Here is a 19601-nt window from a genome sequence, read left to right as displayed (position 1 = left end):
TTCTATGAGACCATCATTACCCTGATACCAAAACCAGATATGGGCACTACAAGGAAACTATAGCTCAATATCCCTGATAAATATAGATGCAAAAATTCTCAGCAAAATATTAGCAAACCAAACTCAAGAATACATTAAAAGGATTACACAACACAAGCAAATGGGATTTATCACTGGGATGCAAGAATGGTTCAACATATGCAAATCAATAAGTATAATGCATCACATTAATAGAATAAAAGATAAAAATCACATGGTCATCACAATAGATTCAGGAAAAGTACTTGACAAAATATGATAAAACCCTCAACAGATTGAGTATTAAAAGAATATACCTCAACATAATAAAGGCCATATATGACAAAACCACAGCTAACCTCATACTCAATGGTGAAAAATTGAAAGCTTTTTCTCTAAGGTCAGAAACAATAAAGCTGTTAGATATAAAATTAACCAACAGAAATCAGTTGTATTTCTATAGGCTAATAATGAAACACCTGAAAAAAAATCCCATTCACAATAGAATAAAAAACAATAAAATACCTGGGACTAAATTTAACCAAGGAAGTGAAAGACTGTACAACAAAAACTATAAGACTTTTTTGAAAAAAATAGAAGACACAAATAGAAAGACATCTTGTGATCATGGATTGGAAGAATTAATTGTTATTAAAATGTTCATACTACCCAACGCTATCCATAGATTCAATTTAATCCCTATCAAAACTCTATTGGCATTCTTCATAGAAATAGAAAACAAATCCTAAAATGTGTATGGAACCGCAAAAGACTGTAAAGCCAAAACAATCTTGAGAAAACTAAATTAGAGGTGTCACACTTCCTGATTTCAATCTACAATTGACCCTTAGATAACACAGGGGTTAGGGGCATTTGGGTGTAAACAGTTAAAAATCCATGTATAATTTAAGTCAACTCTCCACATATGCAAATTCCTAACTGTGGATCAAAAATACAGTTGATTTTTAAAACCCGTGTATAAGTGAACCCTTGTAGTTCAAACCCACATTGTTCAAGGGTCACCTGTATACTACAAAGCTATATAGTATGGCCTAAAACAGCATGGTCTTGGCATAAAAATAGACACACAGATCAATACAACAGAATAGAAAGGCCGGAATTAAATCCCTGCATGTACAGTCAACTAATATTTAACAATGGAGCCAAAAACACCTGATAGAGAAAGACTAACCTCTTTAACAAGTTGTGCTGGGAAAACTGGAAAAATACATGTAGAAAAATGAAGTTGGGCCTCTATCTTACACCAAAAATTAATTCAAAATGAATCAGACTTAGATATTAAGACCTAACACCATAAAACTCTTAGAAGAAAACGTAGAGAAGAGCTCCTCTTCAATGGTCTTGGTAATGATTTTTTGGATGTGACATCAAAAGCACAAACAACAAAAGCAGAGATCAACAAATAGAGCTACATCAAACTTAAAACCTTCTATATAGAAAGAGAAACAATAAACAGAAAGAAAAGGTAACCTATGTATTGAATAAGGGGTTAATATCAAAATATATAAAGAACTCATATAATGCAATAACTAAAAAAGAAATCCAATTAAAAAATGGGCAGAAGAGCAAAATAGACATTTTTCCAAAGAAGACATTTAAATAGCCAACAAGTATATGAACAGATGCTCAACATCACTAATCATCAGATAAATGCAAATCAAAACCACAATGAGATATCACTTTGCTCCTTTTAGAATGTCTATTATCATATAGACAAGAGATAACAAGTGTTGGTGAGGATGTGGAGAAAGGGAACCCCTCTACACTGTTGGTGGGTGTGAAATTGGTTAAGCAACTATAGGAAACAATATGGAAGTTCCTCAAAAAATTAAAAATATATTTACCATATAATGCAGCAATTCTACTTCTGGGTATATACCAAAGGTAATGAAAACAAGATATCTAAAAGATATATGCACTCCCATGTTTATTGCAGCATTATTCATAGTAGTAAAGATATGAAAGCAACCTAAGAGCTCACCAACAAATAAATGGATAAATGTCATTATACACACACACAATGGAATATTATTTAGCCACGAGAAAGAAGGACAGTCTGCCATTTGTGACAACATGGATGGACCTTAAGGACATTATGCTAAGTGAGATAAGTCAGAGAAAGATAAACACTGGGTGATACCACTTATATAAGTAATTTACAAAAGTCAAACTTATGGGGTTCTGGTTTAAGATGATGATGTAGGATGATTCTGAACTCACCTCCTTCCATGGACACACATATCGACATCTACATATGGAACAATTTCCTCTGAAAAAACCCAAAAACTAGCTGAGCGACTCCTACACATTGGGCAAATGAAAAAAACACACACCATTTGGAAGTAGGTAGGAGAGGTTGAGACACAATTTCACCATACAAGTTCTGACAATTAAGTTTGCGAACTCATCCTAGAAAACGTGCTACATACCTCATGGCTGAATGTTACTACAGTCACCTTCGAAGTACTCCTCTTGGGAAGCTATGCACCCACACCAGTGCCTAGTCCACCCTTCAAAGCAATTTTGGAACTATTTTTTCTGGAATGTCTATCAGAGCTGTCGTATTATTACCCTTGATGTCCTGAATGTCATCACAATTTTTTCCTTTCAAAACTTCCTTTATCTCTGGGTAAAGATGAAGTCATTGGGGGCCATACCAGGTGAGTAGGGAGGGTGTTCCAATACAGTTATTTGTTTACTGGCTAAAGACAGTGCCATGTGAGCTGGTGCATTGTTGTGATGCAAGAGCCACGAATTATTGGAGAAAAGTTCAGGTTGTCTAACTTTTTCACGCAGCCTTTTTTCAGCACTTTCAAATAGTAAACTTGGTTAACTGTTTGTCCAGTTGGTACAAATTCATAATGAATAATCCCTCTGATATCAGGAAAGGTTAGCAACAGCGTTGCAACAAGTTTGCAAACTGAATTGTCAGACTCGTAAACCCCACCCCTGATGCAGAAACCCTGAATCAGGAGGCAATTCAAAATTCAGAGCTTCTCCCTAAGGGGTGAACAGTTTGAACATCATATCAGGCAGCTTCACCTGAGAGATGAGCCCCCCTAAACATCTAGCTTTGGAAACCAATGTGGCTAGCATTTACAATAACCACAAGGATATAGTGAACTGAAAAATGATTCCTAAAGGTCTCATGTGCTTAGACTCACCCAACCCAGGAACCAGCACAGAGGCAGCTGACTGAGAGGCACCCAGACTTCCTGTGAAAAGTTTGCTTAACTTAAAGCATTAGCCTATGGGGCAGGCATTTAATACACGTCTAGAGGCCTGCTGGAGTACTCTTCAGAGATAGAGGCTGGTGGGCGCCATCTTTGCACTCTCTCCCTGCCTCACTCCAGCTTGTTGGTATAGCTGGGAAAGGAGCTTGTACTCTCCTCTAATGCTTCAATTTTTGTGGCTGCCACCAGGGGACACCTCCAGAATGTCTGGCTTTGGTCCCACAGGACTGTAAACAATAGAGAAAGTGCTCTTAACAGGCTACCATCCCCAAGGCACAACAAGAGGTAACAGACAAGGCATCCAGCCTTACTGTGAAAGAGGCCTATTAGCTTATCTTCATAGCTGCAGCCTGAGACACAAGCTCCTAATTAAACACACATGTAAGGGTCCACTGTAATCCTCCCCAGGACGCCAAAGGCAGGCACTGTCTTTGCACTCTTCCTCTGCTGCACTCTAGAGTGCCAGCATTTCCCAGAGAGGAGCTTACACATATGTCTGGTGCCCTGGTTTTATGACTGCCACCCGGGGATGCCACTTGATCACCGAGATCTGGTGTCCAGTGGGGCTTGCATTCCTAGTCCCGTGGGGCTGGAATAAATGATGAGACATTTCTTAGCCAGCTACCAACCCCAGGGCACTGTGCAGACAGCAGAATGAAATACATCCTATGCTTTCTGTGAAAAAGGCCTCTTTGCTTGTTCTGGAGCTTTACCCTGAGAGGCACGCTTCTGGTTTGGCACACACCTAGGAGCCTACTGAAGTGCACTGCAGGGACGGAGGCCGGTGGTGGTGATCTTTCCACTTGCCCTCCACCTTGCTCCAAGTTGCTGGTATCTTCCCAAAAGGAGCTTGTACATTTGTCTAGCATCTCGATTTTTGTGACAGATGCCCAGAGGATACCTCTAGATCACATGGCTCTTTCTTGTATGGTTCATGCTACTTGGGTGCTCTCTTCATACTTGGTAATGCAATGCAACACTTAATATTGTTAAACTCCTTTATGATTATTGGAGTCAGGGTGTGGAAGGGCACCAAACAGCAAAACCTTAAAGGGTAACCCAGTTATGACATTTTACTGTATTTGAGATATGATTGACATATAGCATTTTATTAGTTTTAGGTATACAAGATAATGATTCAGTATTTGTATATTTTGTGAAATGATCACTCTCTCTCTCTCTCTCTCTCTCTCTCTATATATATATATATATATATATATATATTATTGTAATGAGAACTTTTAAGATCTACTCTTTTAGCAACTTTCAAATCTACTCTTTTCAACTTTAGTCTCGGTGCTGTGCATTATATCCCTGGGAATTACTTGTAACTGAAAGTTTATACCTTTTGACTACCTTCACCCATAGCATGTGTTTTTTAAAAAGTGTCTTTATTGTTTTGTCCTTTCACTTATTTTAAAAATAATAGCTCCTCTTAAATTCAGAATAAAGCAGAAAGTAAAAGCCCTTGATAACTGGACTTGGGAGGGATTGGGGATGCGGAGTTTTGGATTAAGTAAAACTCAGAAATGTCTATTGTACCCTAAAAGAATGATTTTACATTTTCAAACGAGAGATTTTGACATGGCCAAATCAAAACAATCATATCCGTATCCCCGCCTCCAATTCAAAATATGCTCTGCTTTGATAGCTCGATCAAAATGTCCTGCTGTACTGCTGAGCATGCTATTTTTTACATCAAATTTAAGTTTTTACTTTGAAACAATAACAAAGTTATAGAAAACGTGGAAAAATAGTACAAAGAATTTTTTTCTAAACCGTTTAAGTCGTCAACTTGATGTCCCTCAATCTGAATACTTTAGTGTTTATTTTCCATAAAGGACGTCTACTACATGACCATATAACACCACCATCCATTACTACCATCTAATCCTCAGATCCCATTTAAATTTCTTCAATTGTTTCAATAATATTCTTTATAGGAAAAGACTCAATGTTACATTTAGTTGTCTTGCCTGCTTATCTCCTTCTATTTCGAACGATTCTTTGGTCTATTCTTGAATTTCACGAATGACCTGGGGACTTCTGAACATTACAGACCAGTTATTCTTTAGAATATTCCTCAATGTGGGTTTGTCTAATGATTCCTTATAAGGTTGAGATTGTATGTTTTTGGTGAAAATGTCATAGAATTGATGCTTCTTTTTTCTCATCATCCTGTTAGGCAGCCCATGGTTTCCAATTTATCCCATTACTGATGATGATGTTCATTCTGAACACTTGATTAAGTTGGTATCTGGCTCTATAAAGTTGCTATTTTTCCTTTGTAATTGATAAATACTTTATAGGGAGATATTATGAAACCATGTAAATACCCAATTTCTCGACAAACATTCCATTTACTCACTGCTTTTTTAAAATATCTGCATGGGTTCATGGTTTCCTACTTTATTCACTGGGTTATAATCTGTTACTATCATTAATTTTAGTGCTCAAATTGTCCATGATGTGACTAGTGGCAGACCTTTCAAGTTGGCTTCTGTGTCCTTTTGACATGTTTCCATTATTTTTTGAGCAATTTCTTGCTTTGGGGCACAAGTTGTTCCAGGTTTTCTTATACTTTTCCTGCTCTAGCCCTACAATCAGCCAGTTCTCCTAAGAGCCCTGGTTTCTTTTAGTGAAAAATAGCATCTAGAAGCCCAGATCTGAGTGTCAGGTGTACTCGTATATCTTTAGAAAGTTAATGCACCTAAGCTCTATCAGGAAAAGTGCTAGGGAATATACCTAAGACCTACTGAATCAGAGTTTGCATTTTTAATAAAATCCCCAGGTGGTTCAAATGCACATTAAATTTTGAGAAGCACTGCCCACCTAGAGTAAATGACCTCAGTGTCTAAGCCAGCTGTTAGAGCACCAGCCATTACAGCTGCATCTCAGGCATTAGGAAGGCCACAAAAACACTCACCTCCCCATTGAGTCAGCTTCCTTTAATCCCAGAAGACTCTCACAACAATTCTGAGAACATCTCATTTCTTAGAACCTGATCACATGGCTGCATGCAAGGGAGACAGGGAAATCTAGTCTCAGCTGGGCCCTTTGCCACCTGGAATAAAATCTGTGTTCTGTTTCTAAGGATGAAAGGGAACAATGGCTACTGGGTAGGGTTCGTAAGTCTCTGCCCCTCTGTGTCCTCTCAACATTCTGGGAAGTTGTTGCACCAGCAGCCAGCACTGGGCACAGCTACCAATCACCCACATGTGGACAGCAGGCAGGTCACCATGGTTAACCCAGAGGTGAAGCATAAAAGTAAAATCTTCCTTTCATGTATCCTCTTGTTGCTATCATGCCCACCTACCCTACCTTCTGCCTGGCCCCAGTCTGGAGCCAGGGCAAGAATTCAAGGAGCAACAAGGTAGAATAAAAAGTGTGACAAGCACAGTAGCTCAGCTGGCAGACTCTAGAAACAGACTTCCCAGGTTCAAATCCCAGCCCTATCACTTACCAGCTTTGGGCTTTCAGGAAGTTATTATATACTTAATATACTTATATACTTGTATACTTTATATACTTATGTACTTTAATTAACTTCCAGTAAATGAACCCATTGATTAAAAGCCTCATTAGGCCTGAATGTGTTTATATTAAAATGGGGATGAATACAGGGCTACCTAACACGTTGCTGTGAAGATGTAATGGAAATAACCCATGAAAAGCTTTTGGAGCACCTGGACCGAAGTTAGCTCTCCATAAACGGTAGTTCTTATTACTGAGCGGAACTGTGAAGAGCAAAGACACAGCCTTCGTGGACACAGCTGCCCATCCTGACAGTGGGCTTGGGCCCAGAGACCTATTTCACAACCACCAATTTGGAAATGCTTCAATTTACTTAATACTTTCGGGCCAATATTCCCACTAGTTTAGAGACATTGCAACTAGCTCCACTATTATTTAATACCCCTGTGATAAATACCTAGAATTTGTCTGTTTGTTATTTTGTGGCACAGTGTCATTTCTTTCTCTGAGCCTGGTTTCCCTTCTTGACTACTTGAACTATTTCCAACACATTTTTTAAACAATATTTCAAAAAAGAAAAACAAACCAGAAAACCCCACGTGCTAGATATAGTGTTTGACTTTGCACACATCCTCTCCACGATAAAGGCTGCAGCCACCACTGTCCCTTTATAAGGACTTAGCAAACCCTGGCAAGGCCACATCCGTCACTAGATACACAAAAAGCGACACTATCGTTTTCTTAGACAAACATCCTGGGCAGTTTGGCTTCTTTTACTTTGTCATGAATACAACCGGTTTTGCTGAGTACCTTAGGGGACCTTGAAAGACCAGCTCTTGTTATTTTTAACCTCTTCCCTGGCTTATCATTTTGGTTTATAATTCTAGCATACTTGCCAATGGCTTCCAGGTACCACTGAAAGAAATACCTAAAACAAACAAAGAGCATTTTTTCTTCTTAAGATCCATGTCTCCCTGACATAATGGGAAAGATTTAAAGAACGCCAAGGAACATGTGAGTGTGTGTGTCTTTGTGGGTGTTTATGCAAGAGTAGGACTAGATGTTCCCGGTCTGCCACATCATTACTTTCGCTCCTTCTGCCACTTCCCAGTTTGGCTGGAACTGTTGGAACTAATCCCTCTGCCCTTTTAACTTCTGATTTAAGCTGGGGCCAAAATGACACCTGGTTGGCCACCCCAGGGACCAGAGAAGTGCATGAGAAGAGCAACAGTGCCCCCTACAGGTGTGTGCCTATAACAATGAACTTGACAATCTCCGAGGCCCCCTGAGCAGCAGAACCATGTTTCTAGGTATCTGCCCTGATGGCATATGCAAACTGGTGATTAGTGGCAAACATAGGCATGCTGCTTGTTGCCATCGCCTCATGAAGGCTGGAGACTGGACCCTCTGTGTTATCTCTGCAGTGGGCTGTGGGAGCTACAGCTGGGTCTGCTCAGCTGATCTTGCCATTTCTCTTTTCCTGGTAATAGCACCCCCTTTCCTTCAGGAAATTTCTCCCCACTTCCAGGTGAATCTCGTAGGTTTGATAAATTACAGCGCTTGATCCTGTCTATAGGGGTGAGATTATGATCCAACCAGACCAACCTTAGTCCTGGACCCCTTTGGACATTGTTGAGTAAACTAGAAAGCAAGAGGTCATCCTTGACACCAACCTCTCACTTACCTGCCATATCCAGGCTGTCAAGTCCTGCCAATTAGCTTCCTATCCTAGATTTCCTTCCTGTCCATCCCTCCTATCAACCTAATCCCAGCTGTTATCATCTCTCTCCTGAACAACTGTATAGCCTCCTAACAGATGTTCCCACAGTCACCTGGGCCCCTCCATCTAGTCCACGGGTCTGCAAACTTTAGAGACAGAAGAGCCAATCCTGTCCCTCACAACAATTTAAAAATTATTCGAGGGCTGGCCGAGTGGCACGTTGGTTAAGAGCTGGCTTGGGACGCCAGAGGGCCCTGGTTCAGTTCCCACATATGAGGGCCAGTGACACTGCCCTCCACAGCTAAGATGCTGAACAACAGCTCAACTTGGAGCTGGGCTGCCATTAGGTGCCGGCGATGGCATAGGCTGCAGCCCCTGTGGCAGTGGGTTGCCATGGGCTACCGTGTGTAGCCAGCAGCCAGCGTGAGCGGCCAGCAGCCACCATGAGCAGCCATCCAGAAGCCGGCGACTGATCTGCCTCGCCTGGGAAGAGCGCAACGATGGTGCCAACTTGGGCCAGTGAAGCGACGTCCTCCACAACCAGACTGAAGAACAAAAGGGCAGCAACTTGTCTGTTCCCCTTCCCCCAATTCCCCAGTGCTGTTCCCATCCCCCAACTACCCAATAAAAATCTTAAAAAAAAAAATTATTCAAGAGCCATACAACAAATGAAATCACCATTACATGAATAATATCCTTTAAAAATTTTATAAATGAAACTATGATAGTTTTATTTTCATTTTCAGTTTTACTTCAGAGCCACGTGTATGTACCCAAAGAGCCACATGTGGCTCGTGAGCCTGTTTGCTGACCCCTGATCTAGTCTATTGAAGTTGGAGTCATTCTTTCAAAGGACAAATATGATTGCCACCCCACCCATTCCCCATTTCTCTCCTGGCTTCCCATGGCCTTAGGATAAGGACAAAAGTCCTTAATGTGGTCCACAGGCACTTCAAGGAGTGTCCCCTCCTCATTTCTCCTGTCTCACTTGCACTCCTCTCTGCAGGGTATTTTAATTCTAGCCACTCTGGCTTCTTGCAGCCCCAGACTATGGTATTAATATGCTTCTTTGTACATATTGCTCTTTTCACCCTAAATACCCTTGCCCTAACTCTTCGCCTAGGTTACTCATCATTTTGATTTTAGCTCATGTATCATTTACTTAGGGAAGCTTTTCCAGAACTCCAAGGGCAAATCCTCATATATACTCTCATATCACCATCTATCTCTTTCTCAACACTCTTGCCACAGTGCAATTTTGCACTTGTTGGCCAACTGATTTATGTTTGTCTCCTGCACAGATTACGGGCTTCATGAGGCTGAATGTGGTGTCATTTTGCTCATAATATTTGTTGAATGACTGACAATGAGTTAATTGGTTCAAGTGATGGGCACCCAGCACAGGCTGGGCCAAGTGGATTCCCCAGAATTTCCCAAATCAAAGGTGGAAGAAAATGGTTCTCTTTTCCTTTGGGCTCATGAGCTATTAGGAGGCAGGCTCTGGGTCGCAGATGACCATCTTCCCTGCCTTATGGTGCTCACCTGTCTGCAAAATGAAACCTGGCAAGTGGAAAGGAAAGAAGGTCCTGCTGGAGTGGCATCCCTCGTTCCAGCCCCAGGGCCCTGAGCTCAGGGGCATCAGTTCTCCAAGCCTCCCCAAGTCATTCCCAGCTGTGACAACCAATAAATCCCCCCAGTTTATGTAAGCTGGTCTGAGTTGGGGTTTTGTTGCCTGCAACAGAAAGACCCTTGGCTAAGTCAAGTCAACCCCGTGAGTGAGTCCAGAGATCTAGGAATCTCTGAGAGACATTGAGTTAAGACTTTTAAAAACAATCAACCTGAAGGCAAGTTAAGATTGTATTTGATACGGCAAATTTTGCCTACTACAATTAGACCACATGTGTGCCTATTGCTATCTGCCAGATGAAAGGTGGCTCTAACCTGCTGGCAAGGATTTTGGGTGTGGTTCGAGTATTTCACTCAAAGGCTGAGCCCATCTCTGCAACAAAAAGCAGCAACGAATCTAACCAGTCACTCATTCCTGTAACAAACATGTATTATACATCTACTATGTGCATCACAGATACCACAGGGAACTCTGAGTGAGTAAGATCAAGTCCCTTGAGGGGTTTACAGTGCAGTTTATTAGCGGGTGTGTCATAGACATAAATAACAAGATAGAAAGTGCTCAGAACTACTCTCCCTTAGCTAACCACTGAAAGACTGCGTGAGGGGCGGGGCAGCATGCTATTAAGAGCTAGAAAGACCTGGCTGTGAATTTTGGCTCTTCTGCTCACTGACACTGAGACTTACTTAGTTTCCTCTGCTGTTCATGGGGATAATAATACCCTTGCAGGTTATTAGAAGGATTAAAACAGATAAAATATATAAAGTGTCAAACAGAAAGGCTTTCAGTAAACTGGAGTTAATGTTATTATGTGTCCAGATGGTACTTTGAGAGCAACCTGGAAAAAGCCACTGCCCCAAATTGTACTCCCCACCCCCAATCAGTCAGAGGACTTGAAATCACAAGCGTTAGGGATTTGGGTTTGGGGGTTATGCTTTAATGGCTAGAAAGTCCCTGTAAAAATGCAAATGTGTTACTTGAAAGTGCTAACACAGTGAGTCATTAGAAGACATAAACACTTATCATGGATGAGTTAAATTGATCAGCAAAGACCAGAATAGGACTTGGAGAATAAGGTAGACGGTAATATGACCTGGCTACAGCGCCAGGCACTGAGACCAATTGGCCTCAAGACAACTGTTCACAAGCTTGACACGCGTTCTTCCCTTTATGGAAGTAAAACAGTAAAATATGGCAAAAATGCAGAGTTTGGTCTTCCATCTTCAACTTGTAAAAGCTCTTGGTGGCTTAGTTTCCTCATCTGAGGACCCTAATAATTACAGCATCTCTCTCACAGGATTGTTTTGATAACTAATTAAGATAATGCAGGAAAATCACATGTCACAGTGCCTGGGCAAGCCAGAATTGGAGCCCAAGCCTGTTGGAGTGGTTAGGAAGCACTTGGGGCCGTGGTCCATCTAGTGAGGGAAACAGCAAAAGCAGAAGAGGGCGTACTCAGGTTCACCTGCCACCCAGAGCAGTTAAGGATGGTGTGGTAACATGACCAGAGTGTACTGTTTCACCAGTTGATTTTATTTCCTTCAGATGTATACCCAGAAGTGGGATAACTACTGGGTCATGTGGTAGTTCTATTTTTAATTTTTTGAGGAACCTCCATACAGTTTTCCATAACGGCTACACCAATTTACATTCCCATCAACAGTGTGTAAGTGTTCCCTTTTCTCCACATCCTCACCAACATTTGTTATCACCAACTGAAAATGGTCAATGAAAGGATGAGAAACGGATGATGAAACTGGATCCTTTTATGGTGGCAACCCAAAAGAAAAAGATGTGACAAGATCTCTCTTACCTTGAGGAAGTCTCTTCCTGAACTACCACCAGTTCTGCAAATGTCACCTTTTAAAGTGTGTTCTCTCTTCTTGTACTTTCCAAGTCCTAAGATGTGCTTTGTATCTATTGGGTTGTATCTGAAAAGTCATGACGCATTTTTGCAACGAAAAACATAGAAAAAATACGTCAAGACTTTTCCGACAACCCAGTAATATTCTAAGACAGGTAAACTGACACTAAATTGGTGCAGACAGGAAAGGATTGAGGTATTTGATTAACAGATCAATTGAGGTATTTGATTAACTGGCTTCATGGATACAGAGAGCAGATTGGTGGTTGCCCAGGGTGTGGGGGTGGAGGGTGGGAGAAATGATGAAGGGGTTAAAAAGTACAAACTTCCAGTTATAAAATAAATAGGTCATGGGGATGTAAGGTACATCATGATGACGATAGTTGATAACACTGTATTGTATATTTGAAATTTGCTAAGAGTGTTGATCTTAAAAATTTTAATAAGAAAAAAAATTTTTTTTTTAACTATTGAGTAGTCGGGAAAGTCATGACATATTTTTTCTATGTTTTTTGTTGCAAAAATGTGTCATGACTTTTCCAACAACCCAATATGTATGATAGGTATTAACTAAACTTATTGTGGTAATCATTTCACAATATATACAAATATCAAATCATTATGTTGTATGCCTAAAACTAATATGACAATTATATTTCAATTAAAAAAAAATATATATATATATATTAACTTAAAAAAAAGGGTCTGTCTCTCAGCCTGAAATTTGGAGAGAACAGTGGGGTTGATGGAGATTTCCAGACACTGGAGAACCTGCCAGTTGCATCTTGATCACCTGGGAAGCTTTTGACACAAGCCCAGTTCTCAAGATTTGCCCCTTGGAGAACCTAATTCAATAGGTCTGGAATAGGAAGTAAGAGGGGGTGGCAGAGACTTCTCTTTTTTTTCCCTCTTTGTTAAAGGCTTGGTCAAGACATAATTCACATGTTTAAGCCAATGGTTTTTAGTATATTCACAGAGCTGTGCAACCATCCCCATGATTGATTTTAGGATATTTATCATCACCTTGAAAGAAGCCCTGTGCACATTAGTTATTCCTCTCCAATCCCTCCATCATTCCAGCTTTAGGCAACCACTAACCTACTTTCTATCTGTATAGATTTACCTATCCTGGACAGTTCATATAAATGGAATCATCTAGTTTGTGGCCTTTTATGATTGGATTCTTTTACTTAGTATAGTGTTTTAGTATAGTGTTGTAGTATGTATCAATATTCTACTTTTTTTATAGCCAGATGATATTCCATTGTATTGATAACCACATTTTATTTATTAATTCATCATTTGCTGGAAGTCTGGGTTGTTTTCAGTGCTAGGCTATTAAGAATATGCTTCTATGAACATTCATGTACAAATGTTTATGTGGACAAAGCTTATTTTTTAAGTGCTTTCCTAGTCAGTCATTCTCAAACAGGGGTGACTTTGTCCCCCAGTGGAAATTTGGCAACATGGGGAGACAATGGAAGATGGGTGCTTCTGACATCGAGTGGATAGAGGCCAGGGATGCTGCTAAACATCCTGTGATGGATGCACAGGGTAGCTGCACAACAAAGAATTATCCCACTGAAAATGTCAGTAATGTCCAGTTTGAGAATCCTCTGCCTGAGGTGACTCAGATATAGAGGGAGGAGGTTTGAGAGCACCGAGGAGCCTCATCCTCCTTTCTTGCAATTGAACCACAGCTGGACAATTTCAAAATTGTAAACCCCAGACTTTTTTTTTTTTTTAAAAAACCTCTTCAAAGAAAGAGGACCCACATTCCTTTAGAACGGTCCGAGATTTATTGTTTATGTTAGGGGTTCTTAACCCGGGATCTGGGGCTTTGGGGAACTTAGGAGCCACCTGAAGCTGTCTATAAAACTGTGTGTGCATGCTAATTTTTCTGGAGAGAAGGTCTCGGTTGTGAATGGGCCCATGAGCCGGATCCTTCACATCAATTTTCTCCTTTTCCCTTTTCTGTGTCACTCTTCATAGGCAGAAAATTCTGTTGTCTAAAGTCAATCAGTCAAAACTTAGAGATGAAAGGGAGCCCCTGTGCAGGTCAAAGTGGAAGTTAAGCCATTTGTCCCAGTTGTGGCAGAGACCAGCCTAGACCTTCCCTCTGTGACTCACAGGGAAGGAGCCTTTAATAAATTATTCTAGTTAAGTGGTGAAGAGCCAGGTGGCTTGGCCTGAAATTACTGCTCTGCCACCCTCTGGTTCTGTCGCCTTAGGGAACACACTTAACATTTTTGTGCTTCAACTTCCTTATCTGAAAAATGGGGGTAGTAATAGTAACCAGCTCATTGGTGAGAATTAAGTGGGTAAAGTGCTTAGAATGATGCCTAGCAGGCTGTAAACACTTAGTGTTTGTTAGTTACATGGAGCTGCTCTATTTTTTTCTTTTTTTAGCATGGGAATACTCAATGTTAAAAATGTAAAATAATCGGCTCTGAAACCATTATAAATGTAATATAATCTCCCTTTAACACATTGTGAGTTGCCTTTGAAGGCACTTTTTGTGCCCAGAATTTCCAAAGTATATATAATCTATTGAATAGTGGTAAGTGCCACAGAGAAAAATGAAGAAAGGCAAAGGAGATAGAGAATGAAAGGGTGGGAGGAGGGCATGAAGGGTTTTGCAGAGGATGGTCAGGGAAGACACCTCTGAGGTGACATGTTAGCAGAAGAAAGCCAGGGGTGAGCCCTGTGGTCTCTGGGAAAAGAGCACTTTTGGCAGAAGGAACAGCAAGTACAAAGGCCCTAGAACAGGAGGGTACTTGGCTCAGCCATGAATCCTGAGTGAGCAGAAAAGTAGGAGCAATGGGTGGGAATTAGTGCTCCGAGGGAGAAAGGAAGCTGCCAGGAGGTTGGAACAGGAATGACAGGACCTGGCTTAGAGGAGAGGAGAAGGGTAGAGCAGGGGCACCAGTTTGGAGCCTATTTCTTTAATCCAGGTGAGAGCTAATGTTGGTTAGACCAGGACGGAAGTAGGAGAAGGTGGAAAGAGATTAGCATTGTGGATATATTTTAAAGAAAGAGCCAACAGGCTTTGCCAATGGGTCAGAAATGGGATGTGAGAGAAAGAGAGGAGTCAAGGCTGTCTCCAAAGTAAACCCCAGCCTCTTCTACAACTTAGTTCAAGTTCTGTAAATGTCAAACTGTGTTCATACGTTTCATATATATTCAATTTTAAGCATCTCAAATGCTAGACTAACAAGCATAACCTTTCCCAATACTCAAACAACCGTAGAAAATCTAATAAAATTTGACAGTGATTTGCCAGTTATCTTAAACATTATAGTATTGTTAATAAACTTGGATAAATTCCAAAATACTTTTCCACTTAAAAAAATCACAAAGCTAATATGTGGGATACCCTACAATAGCAAGTCCTCTTAAACATTACAAACATTGTAAGTATCAGTTGATAAATAGTACATAAGCCATTTCTAAATTTAACACAAAAATATTAATACAATGCATTTTACTTTATCATCTCTAAAATTAAGCCTAAGACTTTCCAGGGGTAAATTTGCATGTCCAGTAAGGAAATACTTATCACCCCTGGTGAAATAGGGGTTACCTTCTCATTGACAGGGCTGAGACTGCTGATAAATCAGATATAATTGGCCAGGACACAAGTTCTGAAGACACAGAGATCCTGGGAAAGTTGTGTGTGTGTGTCTTTTTTAAAATCATTAAGGAGGAGCAGCTTGAGCTTCCATGGAGGAACTCCTTGCCCTTCCAGTAGGTTGTGGTGGAGTGGGGGTCTAATGGCCCACATCCCCTAGACTCAAATTACTCATTGCCTAATTCTTTTGAAATTTCCTTCTACTTTATCCTTAAGACAATATTTTATAAACTTCACCTTGGTTGCTTCACTGCTTGATCAAATTCAACGATGAGTGTGATTCTCAAACTTGGCTGCACAGTGGAATCAACTGTAGGGCTTTATCAGCACCAAGGCCTGTGTCCCATGCAGCAATCCTGATTTTATTGGCCTGGGGTGAGGTCCAGTACTGGAGTTCTAATAGCTCCCAGGTGACTGCAGTGTGCAGCCAGGGTTGAGATCTGTTCCTGGAAGGTGTGGTGCTCAGCAAAGGTGGGTATTGGCCACAGTTTCCCAAGCCCTAATCCTGTGATGATTCAGAACTCTTCAAAGCCTTGGAGTGCTCAGGGACCAGGGTGGAAATACTTAGCATCATCATTCATTCCTCTAGTGTTAGTTTAGTGTGTACCCATTATTCTAAGCCCTGGAGGTATAATGGTGGCTCACACAAACCTCTGCCCTGTTGGAGCTTACATTCCAGGAGGGAGACAGTTGATAGTCCAATAAAGAAAATACATCAATGACTATATGGAGAGCAGCCATATAGCATAGTCTAAACTCCACCTCTGTGTGACCTTGGGCAAGCTACTTAATCTCTCTTGCCTCAGTTTCCTTGTGTGTGAAAATGGGATTATAATAGCAAGTTCAGTACCAACTCATAAGGTTCTTAGAAGAATGAAGAGTTAATACATGTAAAATACTTAGACCAGTTTCAGATGAATAGAAAATATTCAGTAAGAATTTACCACTATCTTTTTTCAAGTTAATAGAAACAAGTCTTTATTATGTAACTTTTAATATCAGAAAAACAAAACTCTTATTATTGTCTTTACAGAAAATATATAATATCAGTGCTTTGGCCATCATAAGTTAAAGGCCCTTTATCATAAAATACATGGTTTTAAACTTTACTCAAGTTGAATTTATAATCCCTATGACTTCCCTACATATACTATATAACAAAAGAGTATAGTAAAATTAGCAAATACTAAATTATATTGATAATTTATCGTTATTAATTTGTGGTTTTTATTTATTTATTTTTTTTATTATTATTTTTTTGGGGGGAACTGGGGGGATGGGAACAGTGCTGGGGAATTGGGGGAAGGGGAACAGACAAGTTACTGTTGTTTTGTTCTTCAGTCTAGTTGTGGAGGACGTTGCTTCACTGGCCCAAGTTGGCACCATCATCGCGCTCTTCTCTGGTGAGGCAGATCAGTCGCCGGCTTCTGGACGGCCGCTCACTGCGGCTGCTGGCCGCTCACGCTGGCTGCTGGCCGCTCACGCTGGCTGCTGGCTACACACGGTAGCCCATGGCAACCCACTGCCACGGGGGCTGCAGCCTACGCCGTCGCCGGCGACTCAGGGCAGCCCAGCTCCAGGTTGAGCTGTTGTTCAGCATCTTAGCTGTGGAGGGCAGTGTCACTGGCCCTCATATGTGGGATCCGAACCGGGGCCCTCTGGCGTCCCAAGCCAGTTCTTAACCATCGCGCCACTCGGCCGGCCCTCACAATTTGTGGTTTTTAAAAACAGTATACCCACCTAATATATTTGTGTTTTTTTGGTTTTTTTAAATTGGGCAATTGAGGGATGGGAACAGCGCTGGGAAATTGGGGGAAGGGGAACAGACAAGTTGCTTTCCTTTTGTTCTTCAGTCTAGTTGTGGAGGACATCGCTTCACTGGCCCAAGTTGGTACCATCCATTGTTGCTCTCTTCCCGGGCAAGGCAGATCAGTCGCCGGCTTCTGGACGGCTGCTCATGCTGGCTGTTGGCTACACACGGTAGCCCATGGCAACCCACTGCAGTAGGGGCTGCAGCCTATGCGGTAGCCGGTGACTCACAGCAGCCCAGCTCCAGGTTGAGCTGTTGTTCTCCATTTTAGCTGTAGGGGGCAGTGTCCCTGGCCCGCATATGTGGGATCTGAACCAGGGCCCTCTGGTGTCCCAAGCCAACTCTTAACCAACGTGCCACTCGGCCGGCCTGCCACCTAATATGTTTGTTAATTCCTTGGCTTATTAGTTGCAGTGTACAATGCAACAAAATACAAAATACATGCTTGGTGAACATTCGTTCACATCTACAAGACAGCAACTAAAGGTTAGGCTTCAATACTGACATTTTGCAATCCTACAAGCAATTAGCATTACATCATAATATGGCATCAAGGCATTTTTTTATACTGAAAAAAATCAAAATAAAAGCTGTTATTTGTAAACTTTTATATGAAGTGTAACTCTTCAAGTGGAAACTAAAAATAAAACTTGTCTACTTACTATTTGATACACATAAGATTTCAATTTTTGTTATATTATACTGAGAAAAAAACTGTTTTGTGTTGGGAAAATAAAACTTCAAAAAACAAGAATTAACCATTATCTTAACATCAAATACTGATAATATTATGAAGACAAATTAAACTGAAGTAGGAGATAAAAGAAGCGAGAATGAGAGAATAAAAGGCTGGGAGGCAAAGGGAGGATTCTTATTTTAGCTGAGGTAGTCAGGTGGTCCAAGGAGAAGACATTTGTGTAGAGACCTGAAAGAAGAGAAGGATGGATCAAGTATCTGGGGATGAGAGAACAGCAAACAAAATGAACAAACAACAACAACAAAGCAAGGTCCTGAAGCAGAAGACTGCTGGTCCAGGAATAAGCGGGCTAGAATGCAGGGTGGAGTGAAGGGGGCTGAGGGGAGTAGCCCATTGTACCACTCAGCACATGTTATGAGTCTCAAGTATTACTAGGTACTATGTCAGGCCATGGAATATGCTCAAAAATATTTATTGAATAAAGGAAAATGAATTATTAACTATGAATAGCTCCTCCATCAGCAAATTAGAATATCAGTATTCTAGGCTCAATTGTTCATTCTGTAGTTCCGTGCAAAACCCAACTGGGAGATGTGACATTTATGGAGCTCTCCTTAGGCTTTGTTTTATAGAAAATATAGTCTGCAGCCCATAAGAAGGAACATCAGATGGGCCACCAATTGGTAAGAACAATGGAAGTCTTTTCCTTGGTTCTTACAAGTAGGTACTATTCCCTAGAGTGCCATTACTATATACAACTGCTTATATGCAGTCAAGGGATACAAAGCGAAATTAGTGCTTTGCTAGTGTTTCCTAGGGACTGATTGAACAGTCAACCAAGGAGCCAAGCTTTCAAACCCTGCTCTGGAGTGATGCCATTTTCCACTGTGCATGTGCCAGGAAATTCCTGCCAATTTCAGGTGGAAGTTTTGTTATTATTGCATCATCACTGTTGTTGAGAGTGGTTCATGGCTTTCTCTTGCAGTTTTTCTTGCATTTTGATGATAACTTTCTGTTTCTCTTTATCCTCAGCAATCTGGTTTTTTTTTTTTGTAAGCCCTACAGGTTGTGATAGGAAATAATTCATCAATACTTTCCCATTACTTACGTTTTAAGTTGGTGTGTATTGATATTTGTAGATTATTGTCATGTTAGTCTGTGCAGTTTTCCTTCTGCTTTCATGTGGTAAGAACATTCCACTTTTATTTTGGGGACCCCAGCCAATTCCTTGTGTCTCTAGTGGGGCTGTGTAACTTGGAGCCTTGCCTCCCCTACCTCCCTCCTTGCCCCTGCCCCAAGAGTGCTCAGCTAACCAGGCTAGCCAAGAAGAGCACTTCTTCCCCTGGTCATGGTGGGCTCTGGGTTCAGGGATAGGTCCTGACCCATACGAGCCCATCAGAGTCTTCACTAGGAGTTGACAATTCAGTGCTCGTTAGGAGGGAGTAACAGACTGCCCTCTTCCTCTAGGACAGTGGTTCTTAAAACTAATACTTCCTTTTTATAAAT

Source organism: Hipposideros armiger, unplaced genomic scaffold (assembly GCF_001890085.2).
Source record: "Hipposideros armiger isolate ML-2016 unplaced genomic scaffold, ASM189008v1 scaffold_70, whole genome shotgun sequence".
NCBI lineage: Eukaryota > Metazoa > Chordata > Mammalia > Chiroptera > Hipposideridae > Hipposideros > Hipposideros armiger.
Note: the sequence above shows the minus strand (reverse complement) of the source record.